This window comes from Callithrix jacchus, chromosome 15, assembly GCF_049354715.1.
Source record: "Callithrix jacchus isolate 240 chromosome 15, calJac240_pri, whole genome shotgun sequence".
Lineage (NCBI taxonomy): Eukaryota > Metazoa > Chordata > Mammalia > Primates > Cebidae > Callithrix > Callithrix jacchus.
The window spans coordinates 94,290,825-94,304,458 of NC_133516.1; the positions used below are offsets into that span (position 1 = coordinate 94,290,825).

The 13,634-nt window shown below is 35.1% G+C and overlaps 1 long non-coding RNA gene across 4 annotated transcripts in view; it reads right to left on the reverse strand.

Annotated features, from left to right (window-relative positions):
* The window catches only part of LOC108588544 (uncharacterized), a 246,410-nt gene that overhangs the window by 167,828 nt on the left and 64,948 nt on the right, over positions 1 to 13,634 (reverse strand). Inside the window, exon 3 of one of the 4 annotated variants that reach the window (XR_013526987.1) lies at positions 5,749 to 5,914. The exons of 2 other annotated variants lie outside the window; for them this stretch is intronic. This is a non-coding gene — a long non-coding RNA (uncharacterized LOC108588544). Of the gene's footprint in view, positions 1 to 4,316; positions 5,915 to 13,634 lie in introns of those variants that run through there. One more of the 4 variants, XR_004734253.3, reaches the window with a different exon arrangement.

Sequence of the window (13,634 nt, forward strand, 5' to 3'; positions counted from 1 at the left end):
TACATTTTTCTCCAGAAATTATATTTTATGTTTTCTTGAATGTAGGGTGCTTTTGATTTTCTAGAGATGGGATTTTTTATTTACTATCCTTTTTCATGTTCTGATCTAATAATTTTAGATACTCTTTTCTAATAAGCCCTCCTCTTACCCACCTACAAATTGTTCTCATTATTACTCTTACCCCAATACTTCCTTTTACTTGACCTAATTAAACAGTTCTCACATTTCAGAATTGTATTCAGTTTTAAATAAATGCCTATTTTTTTCCATGACGAAATTAATCACTATCTCAGCTAATTTTGATATATGTCTCTTTGGACTCCAGTAACTTTTTGATAGTACATTTTTTACAGTCCAGCAGTAACATTCTTAGTTGTATATATTAATATTGGCTACTTAAAGCATGTCTTCTGCAGCTCCACCTCGGGACTCAGAATGCTGAGGCAGGAGGATTGCTTGAGCTGAGGAGTTTGAGTCCAGACTTGGCAACAAAGACCTCATCTCTTAAAAAAGTAAATGCAATTTTAATAAAATTATATGTCCAATACTTAAAAAAAAACTAGCATACTAGCAGACTCTTCTGAACCATGCTTTTTTAACTCAGTAACTTGAAATCATTTTAGCATTTCATTACAGTTATAAAAATGACACTAATAGTTCCCACATACCATTCACCTGTTTTCTTCTATTGTACACATTTTGGCATAATCATAGCACAGGATTAAACTAGGATATTAGGTTTGTGTACTGCTAGTAATGTAACTCCAGAATATTTTCAGATTTCACTTTTTAAAATTAATCCCTTTTTTCTGTTCCAATGTCCAATCCAGAATGCCACACTGAATTTGGGCATCATCTCTCCCTACTTACTGAATTATTTACCTAAGTATAGAATTATACCTGCATTGTTCTACAGTCTGATATGGTCTGGGTCTCTGTCCCTGCCCAAATCTCATGTTGAATTGTACTTCCCAATGTTGGAGAAGGGGCCTGACGAGAGGTGATTGGGTCATGAGGGCAGATTTCAATCTTGCTGTTCTCATAATAGTGAGTTCTCAGGAGATCTGGTTGTCTATAAAATTGTGTAACACTTCCCTCTTTTCTCTCTTGTCCTCCTTCTCCCAGCATCTAACACTTGCTTGCTGCCCCTTAGCCTTTTGCTATGATAATAGGTTTATTAAGGGCACCCCAGAAGCAGAAGCCTGTCCAGCTTGCAACACCATGGCCACATGGATATCTTTGTTATGTTTCTGCCTCGTTGATCTGTCTAATATTGACAGTGAGGTGTCAAGGAAGATTTACCAAACAAATGCAGAGCTAAAAAAAAAAAAAAAAAAGCAGGGGTTTCAATCCTAGTCTCTGATAAAACAGACTTTAAATCAACAAACATCAAAAGACACAAAGAAGGCCGTTACATAATGGTAAAGGGATCAATGCAACAAGAAGAGCTAACAATCCTAAATATATATGCACCCAATACAGGAGCACCAAGATACATAAAGCAAGTTCTTAATGACCCACAATCTTTGCTTTTTATAATTTCCCTGGCCTCAGGCATTCCTGTACAGCAACACTTAATGGAGTAAGACATGGATTTACTAGCTTGTTTCCAGATTGGAGCATTTGTGTGGGTAAAAAAAAAAAAAAAGCTGCTATAAACATTTAGTTATTGTGTGTGTTTGCTTAAGTCTTCATTTCTCTTGAGTAAATTTTTCAGAGTGAGATTCCTGGGTCATATAAAATATGTGTGTTTATGTTATTAAGAAAACAATAAACCATTTTCCAAAGTTGCTGTATCCTTTATTCTAACCAGCAATATATAAGAAGTCGAGCTGTTCTATAGACTTGGTAGCATTTAATATTTTAACTTCTGTTGTTATCAGTAATTATAATTGATGCATAGTAGCATTACATTATATATTGTCTTTTCAATTTGTATTTCCCTGACAAATGATGTTGAGCATTTCTTAATATATTTATTTTTCATTTGCATACTTTGTAAAATGGTAAAATGTCTGTTTATATATGTGTACATATATATATATACATTTATCACTCATAATTAGGGGTTTTGCTGTAACCCCCTGATTTATTTATTTTCAAAGGGCTCTCGTGGTGTCGCCCTGGTTGTAGTGTGCTGTGGTGCTATCTTGGCTCGCTGCAACTTTCACCACCTGGGTTCTAGCAATTCTCCTGCCTCTACCTCCCGAGTAACTGTGATTACAGGCATGCACCACCAAACCTAGCTGACTTTTGCAATTTTAGTATACACGGGGTTTCACCATCTTGGCCAACCTGGTCTTGAACCCCTGACCACAAGTAATTCACCCGCCTCAGCCACCCAAAGTGCTGGGATTACAGATGTGAGCCACCATGCCAGGCTCTATTTTTGCAATATTTAATTGATTTTTTTCTAATTGTTAAATTTTGTGGATTCTTTATATGATTTCTATACTAGTTACCTGTCAGAAATGTGATTTGTAAATACTTACTCCTGACCTGTGATTTGTCTTTTAATTTTCTTAACCATGAATATGTATGTAGCAAAGTTAATCAAGATATACTCCTAAGTCTTACTGAAGCACAGTGTACAGAGTGAAGGGGTTACAGCAAAACCCCTGATTGGGAGTGTGTATGCAAGGGTGTGTACTTATGTGTGCACTATTTATGTTATGAGAGTGATTCTCCAAAGATGAGCTTCAGATGGTATCTGTTAACTAAATGTTTTCCTGATAGCCTCTTTGCTCCTCCTTCTTGACCCTTCAACCTAGGCTCGGAATGGTAAGGAAAAGAAGATAGTGTCTGTTCACTTTACAAAAGAAGACATATATGAGGCCAACAAACATAAGAAAAAATGCTCATCATCACTGGTCATTAGAGAGATGCAAATCAAAACTACACTAAGATACCATCTCACACCAGTTAGAATGGTGATCATTAAAAAAATCTGGAGACAACAGATGCTGGAGAGGATGTGGAGAAATAGGAACACTTACGCTGTTGGTGGGAGTGTAAGTTAGTTCAACCACTGTGGAAGACAGTGTGGCGATTCCTCAAGGACCCAGAAATAGAAATTCCACTTGACCCAGCAATCCCATTACTGGGTATATTGCCAAACGATTATAAATCATTCTATTATAAGGACACATGCACACGAATGTTCACTGCAGCACTGTTTACAATAGCAAAGACTTGGAACCAACCCAAATGCCCATTGATGATAGACTGGACAGGGAAAATGTGGCACATATACACCATGGAATACTATGCAGCCAGCCATACAAAAGGATGAATTCATGGCCTTTGCAGGGACATGGATGAACCTGGAAACCATCATTCTCAGCAAACTGACACAACAGAAAATCAAACACCACATGTTCTCACTCATAGGTGGGTGTTGAACAATGAGAACACATGGACACAGGGAGGGGGGCATGCATCACACACTGGTGTCGGGGAACTAGGGGAGAGACGGTGGGGGTGTGGGGAGTTGGGGAGGGATAACATGGGGAGAAATGCCAGATAACAGGTGAAGGGGAGGAAGGCAGCAAACCACATTGCCATGTATGTAGCTATGCAACAATCTTGCATGTTCTTCACATTTACCCCAAAACCTAAAATGCAATAAAATACATATATTTAAAAAAAAAAATAAGAATAAGACAGGAGTCAATCCTCCCTTATCAAGGAGCAGCCAGTGCATCACCAGCTTTTATTAGGAGTTAAAACAACTTTGCATGAAGCAAAAATTCACGGTTATTACATGGGACTAAACATCTAAGTATTGAACAGTGCTTAAGTGTGATTTTTCTTCTCTAAATTGCCATAGAAATGTTTGCAATCGATGCATGATTTGAAAATTGATAGGGCCATCTAAGTTTCAAGCAGAGAAGAGGGCATGAATGAATACATTTTGTACAGATAGTGAAAAACAAAATGAGTTGCTTTTTGAGTATATATAACTATTTCTGTATGTTCAGTATACTGCTGTAATTTCTAAAATGAATGCTTCATTTATTTTGATGTGCTCCTTTGTAAGAATGAAACACAATTTATTTTACTCCTACTTTTTGGTCTTTAGGTTATTTTAAATCTTGTTGTTACAAATAGTTCTAAATGATTAACCATATATATATATAATTTTTAATAATATATATTAACCATATATATATTATTTTTAATATATATAAATAATATATATAATTTATATATATTATTTTTAATAAATAATATATATTATATATTATTAAAAATTAATAATATATTTATATATAATTAAAAATAATATATATATATTTTTAAAAAATACATCTGCAAGAAAATTTCTGTATATGAAATACCAGAGGCAAAATTTGTGTGCATTTATAATTTTGGAGACATTGTTTCAACTATTTGGTCTGTTTTCCAGATGATTCTATACACTGATTTTAAATATGTTTAATTTTGAATTCATTTATCATATATTACATCCACAACAATATTTCAGTGTATTTCTAGGTTTCCTTGTCTACTTAAAAATTTATAACTATTTAGATTATGTTGTACTATAACAACAACTAGTTTACTTTTTAATATATACAATAAATTTATACAGACTGAGAAACCCTTATCTGAAATGCTTGGAGCCTGTTTTAGATTTTTGACTCTTTCAGATTTTGAAAGATTTGCATTATACTTAGCATCCCTAGTCTGAAAACTGGAAATCACAAATGCTCCAATAAGCATTTCTTTAAAGTGTCATGTTGATACCAAAAAAGTTTTGACTTTGGAGCATTTCGAATTTTGTGTATTTTAATCATGGATGCCTGTATATAATTTTGAAGAAAAAAATCAGGCTGGCTGCAGTGCTAGTGATAGTACAGCTCTTTAACTGTATCTGTTATTCTTATTTTTCAGAATTTCAAAGAGTTGCTTGCTCCTCTTCACGTTACCTTTTATACTATAAAGTCAGGAACTGGGGTTTAATAATGTTTATACTTAATGTAATACACGACAGAGTGCCTACTGCTTAAGGTATTCTAAGTAGATAACTGAATGTTTTCTGCATTCAATTAAAATTACTTATTCATAAATTGCAGCCCCACAAAACCCATTTTCTATCTAGAGAATTAGATGAGGGATGCCAATTTGAACTTTTCTGTCTAGATAGCATACAACTGCCAAAGAAGAGAGAAGGCAATGTGGTTTGAATGTTTGTCCTCTCCAAATCTCATGTTGAGATGTGATCTCTAGTGTTGGAGGTGGGGCCTAAGTGGGAGTTATTGATTTATAGATGTGGATCTCTCATGAACAGCTTAACACCATCCTTTCGGTCGTGAATGGGTTCTCACTCAGTTCATGCAAGAAGCAGAGCAGATGGCAGTGCCATGCTTGTACAGAGTACAGAATTAGAGCAAATTAAATCTATCGTCTTTATAATATAATTACCTAGCCTCAGGTATTTCTTTAGAGTGATGTAAAAAAGGACTAACATAGAAAGGGCATTGTGAAATGACAGAAACCCACAGGACTGGGATGATATTGATAAGGGAGAAGCACTTACATTTCTGAAGAAATAGGTGAATTAATGTAGCATTTTCAAACTCACACAGCTCTTTCCTAGTACAATAACTATGAGCATTTATTTATATACTATTGTATCACTTGTCAAGAATAAACTAAATCCTTTGTTTTTGCTGGATGTGCAAACATTTATTGTTTTGCTGATAACAGGATTCTCATTTTCCCTCAAGAATCCCCATTTCTCACCTTCAGTTTACATAGTTCTTTTAAACATGACATGCACCCTAGTTCCAGAGTTAGGCATAAGATCCAGGCTTCATTAATCAAATCCCAAATCCTGTGTTTAGTTGGTGGCTTATTAATGTACAGGAATTCAGAAGCTGTTCAGGGATGACTATCCTCAGTTCAAGTACTGTTGAAATTAAGGAAGATAAACATTTTTCTCTCATATTTATACTGTGGGAATGTAGGACTAGAACACTGGGCATTGATCATATCGCAACAGTTTGTATGAAAATGTAAGTGAGACACAAAGAAGAATAAATCAGAGCCAGAGCAAAAGACTAATACTCCAGATGTCATCATTTGAGCCACTGCATCCAGCTGTGAGTTTTCATTTAGGTTTGCCAATAATATTATTAACAAAAAGACTCAAATTAGTTATGTCTTGAATTTGTTGTTGCTTGCAACCACTGTAATCAATACACGCCATTTTAGAAACAGCTGAAATTATTCTTGAGCTAGTTTGTTCACAAGGGCATGAAGGTGTGGGCATCAATATGGGTGTTGTTTGTTTTACAAAACAAATTATATTTTTTTCTAAATGTTCAGTAATCTGAATTTCCTGGAAAAGTTACTTGCCTCTGATCAAATTATATAAAAGACTTGCCTAAATCACTTTTTAAAAGAATTATTTGTAGGTCTTTTTTTGAAATTTTTCTTGTTGCTCAGTGTTTTGCATACAACCTTTCTTATCCTCTATAGAAATCTGAAGAATCATAAAGCTGACAATTGATGCCTTACATTTCAGCACTGTGAAAATCTCTGTAAAACATATTTTTGGGGGTCAATTCTCCAGCTGGATTGAAAGTGTCATCCTAAAATAGCTAGAGTTTTCCTTGAAGTCATATATGTGTGTGTGTTTGTGTTTGTGTGTGTGTGCATGTGCATGTGTATGTGTGTGTATTTATTTGTTTGCTGGAGATGTCAAGAAAAAATATATCTAAATATATATTTGCTGAAGACTTCAATGAAAACTCTATATATGTTTTATATTTTATATATATGTAATTATATTTTATACATTTTATATATAATTATATTTTATACATTTATATATAATTATATTTTATATATTTATATTATAATAATTATAATATAAATATATATTTTTATATGTAATATATAAAATATATGCCAGTTATGCCAGAATATGCTACTGCAATGTTCAAGAAACACGTGACTTACAGACAGCTTAAATACATGTCAAACTAAAAAATAGATGAGCCACTTATTTATTTCCAAAAATGCATACAAGATATGCAATTGAAAATATGTGTGTAATCGTCCGATCTGTTATTTCTAAATGATAAAACATCACCTTTTCTGTACTTCTGCCTTGGTGCTCTTGCTCTCTAGGCAAACTGTCAGTTCCTGTGACAAAGACACAGACAACATCTGCCACACTCTTTGAGCCAGTAAAAACAGCCATTTAAAGAAGCAAAAAAAAAGAAAAATAATGAGCAATGATGATTGTTTTTTCTCCATTATCTTTTGTTTTAAATTTGATTTCCCTTTGGTCTCAGGTAGATTGTTTGCACTATAAAGTAATCCCATTAAGCAATCAAACAATAGGACTGCACCTGCCAGCTATCACAGCAAAGACCCACACCCCATATCAGCTCTTCTCTGAGAAACAGTGTCAACTAATTATATTATCTTGGAACTGACCAGCCGAGGAAGCAGCAGTTGTTTGGTTCCATTTATGAAAAGTATGAGTGCACGTGCTTTAAGAGTTTTGTATTTGCTATCATTACCTGCAGGCTTATATAATAGGAATTTAAAGGACAAGTTAAAGGCTGTTAAAAGGCAATGTTTTCACAAGATGCCCTACAAAACATGGCATTAATATTCACTCTTTAATATTATTCATTAGACTTGTGAAAAGTTAAGGAATAAAAGTACCGTAAGTATGGTAACATGAGTGTATAATGGTGTATAAAGACCTGACCCCAATGCCTCACATTATAATAACTCTGAGGGGCTATCTCAGCTTCAGAGTCCACATAGGGTTGACTCAGGCCTTGTGGCCACTACACAGAGCCCAAGATCTCTTTCTGTCCAATTTTTATTCCTTCTCTTCTTTAACACATTCCTTTTAACAGCCAGGAAGATCATTGGAAAAGGGCTGTCTTAGAAATGAGGCATAATGTATATGGCGGGAGCTTCCTTCAGCTCAGGCAACTTCCAATGAGCTTGACAACCGGGTACCTGTGGGAATACATCCTAAATTCCTAAAGGAATACCTGAGCTTGGGCTTACAACGTCCATGACCTCAGTGTAATAGTGGCTAGCACATTAACACTATATGTTATTGATAGCATATTCTTTATGTTGAAATTTCAGGCTGTGTGTAATGAGTGATATTGGCTGAGGAAACTTGACTAAATTTTATCATTTAACCAACACCCCTGGGAGACAGAATGAAGGCTCTTTGTGGTATGTGGCATGTCTCACTGATTTTTCTGGCTTAAGTGCCAAGAACAATGGCTAGCACTTAGATTTGACAGATATTTGTAAAGTTAATGAGTGGCAAGGACGGAGGATCGAGAAGTTAATAACTAACACTTTTTCCATACGTCCTGTGAACCAGGAAGTATTCTACATTCATTGTATATTTAATACTTTGAGCCCTTGCAATACTGCACTGAGAAAGGCACTACTGAAACTTAAGGAACTGTGACACAGGATAGTTAGGGAACTTCCCATGACCAGCCGGTACTGTATGTTGCAGCTGCCATTCAAACTCTAAGTCTCTCTCTCTCCAAAGTCTGTGCTCCGAACCACATGCATTTACCTGTGACCATTATGCTTCACTTTGCTTTTAAGGGTTTTGTGCACATATCTGTGGCTAGATTCCCTAGTCCAGTGATGAAGAAAAAGTGATTTATCAGGAATTTCAAACTATTTTTAACAAGAACATACAGAGTGTTTTGACCAAATCTGAATATTTTAATGGAATTGCACATTTATATCAATCATTTATCTCTAAAGATATTTGAATTTGATGCTGCTAAGGATTTTTCAAATTGTCCCTTCTGACACATGTCCTCATCTATAGGTGCTGAGTCTGGAACACAACAGCCACCTCAGTCTTGAGGTCATCTTTTCTATGGTGTTGCATTAGGGCAATTGATTGTTCCCTAAATGCCTGAATCGTCGCCCATTCTTGCACTGAAGGTCCTGCAGCCCAGGAACCTTCTTAGTTGTAGGCTAACTGGAATGGTTTCTTACTCTGTGTTATGCCCTCATTCTTCTTGTTAATGTCATTGCCTCCTACATCTATTTGGGTCAAGAGGAAGAAGGGATGCACTGAGAAATGTCCTCTTGGCCCACTTTCAGCAAGAATACTTGAGAATGAAAAGGAGGAGGAGTCTAAACTCTCTAGGTCCTACACTAAAAGTGTTGTGTGCCCCCTGAGTGAGTTCTGCTACAGCCCAGCTGAGTATGCCCACTGCAGCCAGAAATTTTCAGAAATGCCTCATAGCACTTTCTTGCTCCTCCAACTTTCTATTCCTCAGTTTTCTATATTCAAAAAAGTATTTTAATTTTTTTTCTGGACTCAATATTCTTTCATAATTACTAAGCATACATATCAATACTTAGAATTATCCCTGCCCTTAAATGTGATACTATTTTTCATTAAAATAGTTCAGATCATAGGGTTTTATAAGCCTTGTTTCATTTTACCATGCCATTTTCAAAGTAAAGTAAAAAGCTGTTTTTTTTGTTTTGTTTTGTTTTTTTGAGATGGAGTTTCACTCTTGTTACCCAGGCTGGAGTGCAATGGCGTGATCTTGGCTCACCGCAACCTCTGCCTCCTGGGTTCAGGCAATTCTCCTGCCTCAGCCTCCTGAGTAGCTGGGATTATGGGCACGCACCACCGTGCCCAGCTAATTTTTTGTAATTCAGTAGAGACGGTGGTTTCACCATGATGACCAGGATGGTCTCGATCTCTTGACCTCACGATCCACCCGCCTCGGCCTCCCAAAGTGCTGGGATTACAGGCGTGAGCCACCGCGCCCAGCCAGGTGTTATTTTATTTAAGCTGTGTGATGTCAGTACTGTTTTAATGATGCTAATACCTTATTGTTAGAAAAAAGAAAACAACTTATTAGGCAACATTCTTGTTAACAAAATAATTCTTGTTAAACAATGTTGAAAGGAGTGATTCAAGCCAAAATCAATAAAAACATAGAAAAACACGAAAGATGACTCATGAGAAAATAAAGCCCTTTACACTTTGATGAATGCCATCAAAAGTGTCAAAACTTGCAATGTATTACCAGATTAAAATGAGCATGAAACATTCAGAAGAACTAATTAGGGAAAACTGCACAACCACAGAAGCAACTCTGAAATGGCTGATGAGATAATGATGCTGAATAGTTAAAGAAACCAAAGGTCTGAGGTTTATGATACTTGTTTCATCAGTGATCTAAGGTGACACAAGGGACTCAGACACCAGAACTGAGTATACCAGTTCAACATGCTAGAATAACTTTACATTATGTTGAAGACTGACATAAACTTTACTAATCCTTTCTCCTAAGCCATTACCCATTGCTGTATTTGTTACCTCTTGATATGAAAACCTTAGAGGATAAATGACTTTAGTTATATTACTTATTATTGTATTTCCTGGATCTTTCATGATATTTATAGACCAATTGCAGTTGGATACAGAGGTAATTGAAAATTCAGATGCCTCCCTTACACCAAAGTCATGAAATATATTTCTTTCCTTTTGTGTTCTGCTTGGCTTTTCATCCCATACAAAGGCAGGAAAGATTATCTTGGAGTTTTCCTAATTCTTTCTGCAGAGACTTAGCTATGGGCATGGACACAATATTTGAAATTGGCAGGGATGAGTATGATATAATTTTTAAACCTGGATATCTGGGCATTGCCATGGGGTCAGAGTCACCTATTTTGTTGCTGTTTGCTCAGAAGCGGTATTTAAATTCCTTATGCTGATGAGGCTTCAACTCCATTGATTCTCAAGAAAAATTCTGAGCATACAACCAGATTTTTTTCTTAACAACAGACAATAAAATGAGAAAAAGGAGATATATTGATGGAAGAACTTAAGCCAGAAGAAAGCAGAATGTGATAATCTATGAATTTCTCAGGCTATATAAATTGCAAAGCATATCAAAATTGATTTTGGCTTTGGAGAGAAAGTCAAGATGTGGCCCAACAATCATTTTATAATGCCTCAGAAAAATTAATAGGTCAGAGAATCAGACACCCACAAAATGCTGAGTGAAGAGATTAGGCATGAGACCTATATATCCCCACAGCTACCCCAGCAGAAGCCAGAAATAGAGATAGAATTATCCAGGAAACAGTTGTGGAAGAACTTTTGTGTAATGGAATGAATCCCTGTGACATACATGGAAGACGTACAAGATACTTGAAAATGTTATAACAATAGAAGCACTGTCAGCTTCTACTGAAAAGAGCAGAGAAAAGAGAAAATGAAAGAAGCCTGTGAGACTCTCAAAATTTTACAAACAGAAAACAGGATGATAAAATGATCAAGCTTCAAATAAACACTACCCTTCATGAGAAAGGAAAAATGACTCCAAGATTAGATCTGTGAGCATAGAGGGCAGAACCTTCAACCACATAGTCTAACTCTCAGGCCTTAAAACCTAATGTTTCCCCATTGAAATTTTAAATAACTCAGCCCTTATGACTCCTTTGTTCATTTGTTTTCTTTCTTTTGAATGGGAATCTGTTCATCTATTCCTATCCTACCATTTAATTTGGGGGAGTAGATAACTCATTTACTGTTTCCACAGCTCTACAGATGAAGAGAAACTTGGTTCTAGGATTAGATCTACAATCCCATCTTTATCTAATTTATTTGAATAAGATAATGAGACCTGGGATTTCAGGTGATGAGACTGATATGAAATTTTGAATTTAAGTTGATACTCCAGTTTGATGAGACTTCGGTGACCTTAGGGAAGGATGAATGTATTTGCCTGTGGGATAGATATGAATCATTTTTTATTGATATACAATATATGTACATATTTATGGGGTACACATATTTTGTCACATGCATACAATATATAATATTAAGTCAGGGCCATTTGGGATAACTGTCACTTCGAGTATCATTTCTATTTGTTGAGAACATTTCAGATGTTTTGTTCTATTTTGACATATGCAATATATTTTAGTTAAATTTAGTCACCCTGTTCTGCTATCAAACATGAGAACTTAGTCTTTCTATGTAATGATATGTTTGTACTCATTAAACAACCTCTATGCATCTCCTCCCCTGCAACACACACACAACTTCAGTGTCTGGTCTCTATCATTCTATTCTCTAACTTTATAATATCAACTTTTTAGCTCCACATATAAGTGAAATATGTGTGATACCTTCCTTTCTGTGAGCCTTCTGCTCATTTCACTTAATATAATGACCTCTAGCCTCTAGCTCCATTCACATTGCCACAAATGACTTCATTCTCTTTTTATGGCTGAACAGTATTCCACTGTATAAATATACCACATTTTATCTGTTTATCTGTTGATAGACACTTGGGTTGATTCCTTATCTTTGCTATAGTGAATAGTGGTACTGTTGTGAATAATGGCGTAGGTACCCTTTTGATATACTAATTTCTTTTCCTTTGGATAAATACCCAGTAGTGAGATTACTGGATCATACGGTAGTTTTATTTTTAGTTTTTTGAGTCATCTTCATACTATTTTTAATTGCGCTGTAATTGTTTACATTCCTACCAACAGTGTATAAATGTTCCATATTCTCTACATCCGTGCCAGAAACTGTCATTTTTAAAATCTTTTTAGTAATAGCTAATGTAACTGGGATAAGATAATAGCTCATTGTGGTTTTAATTTCTATTTCTCTGATAACAAGTTATGTGGAGTATTTTTGCTATTTATGTGCCTTTTTTTGAAAATGCTTTTTAAGCCTCAGTTGCAATATTATTTTTTGTGCTTCATTGTGTTGATATGATATATCGCATTGTTTGATTTTCATATGTTGAACCATTCTGGCATACCTAGGATGCAAGTATCCTACTTGGTCATAATGGAAAATCTTTTTACCATATTGTTGAATGTGGTTTGCTAGGGTTTTGATTACAATTTTCCTTCCACATTCATCAGCACTATTGTCCTGTAGTTTTGTTTTATTGATGTGTCTTTGTCTTGTTTTGTTATCAGATAAACACTGGCTTCACAAAATGAGTTTGGAATTACTTCTTCCATGTATTCCAAACTATTTTTAAAAACAGTTTGAGTAGTACTGATATTAGTTCTTCCTTTAATGGGTAGAATTCAGCTGTGAAGCCATCAAGTCCAGGGATTTTATTTACTGGGAGAATTTTTGTATAGATTCAGTTTTGCTACTTGTCACTGCTTTGTTCAGGTTTGGGAATTCTTCATGGTGTAGTCTTGGCAGGTTATATGTATACGAGAATTTATCCATTTCCTCTAGATTTCCAACTTATTCACATATAGATGCTTATAGTAGCTACTAATAATCCCTTGAATATCAGCAATATCAGCTGTAATGTATCCTTTTTCATCTCCAATTTTATTTATTTGGATCTACTGTCTATTAAGTCTTGCTACAGTTTTGTCAGTTTTGTTTATCTTTTCAAAAATGTATTTTGAGACTCCCTTTTTCATTTCAATTTCATTTATTTGTGCTTGGTTCTTTATTATTCATTTTCTTAAATATTGGATTTGGTTTGCTATTGTTGTTCTAGTTATTTAAGATGCATCATTAGGTTATTTATTTGAAGGTTTTCTTTTTTGGGATGTGGGCAGTTACAGCTATGAATTGCCCTCTTAGTACCGAT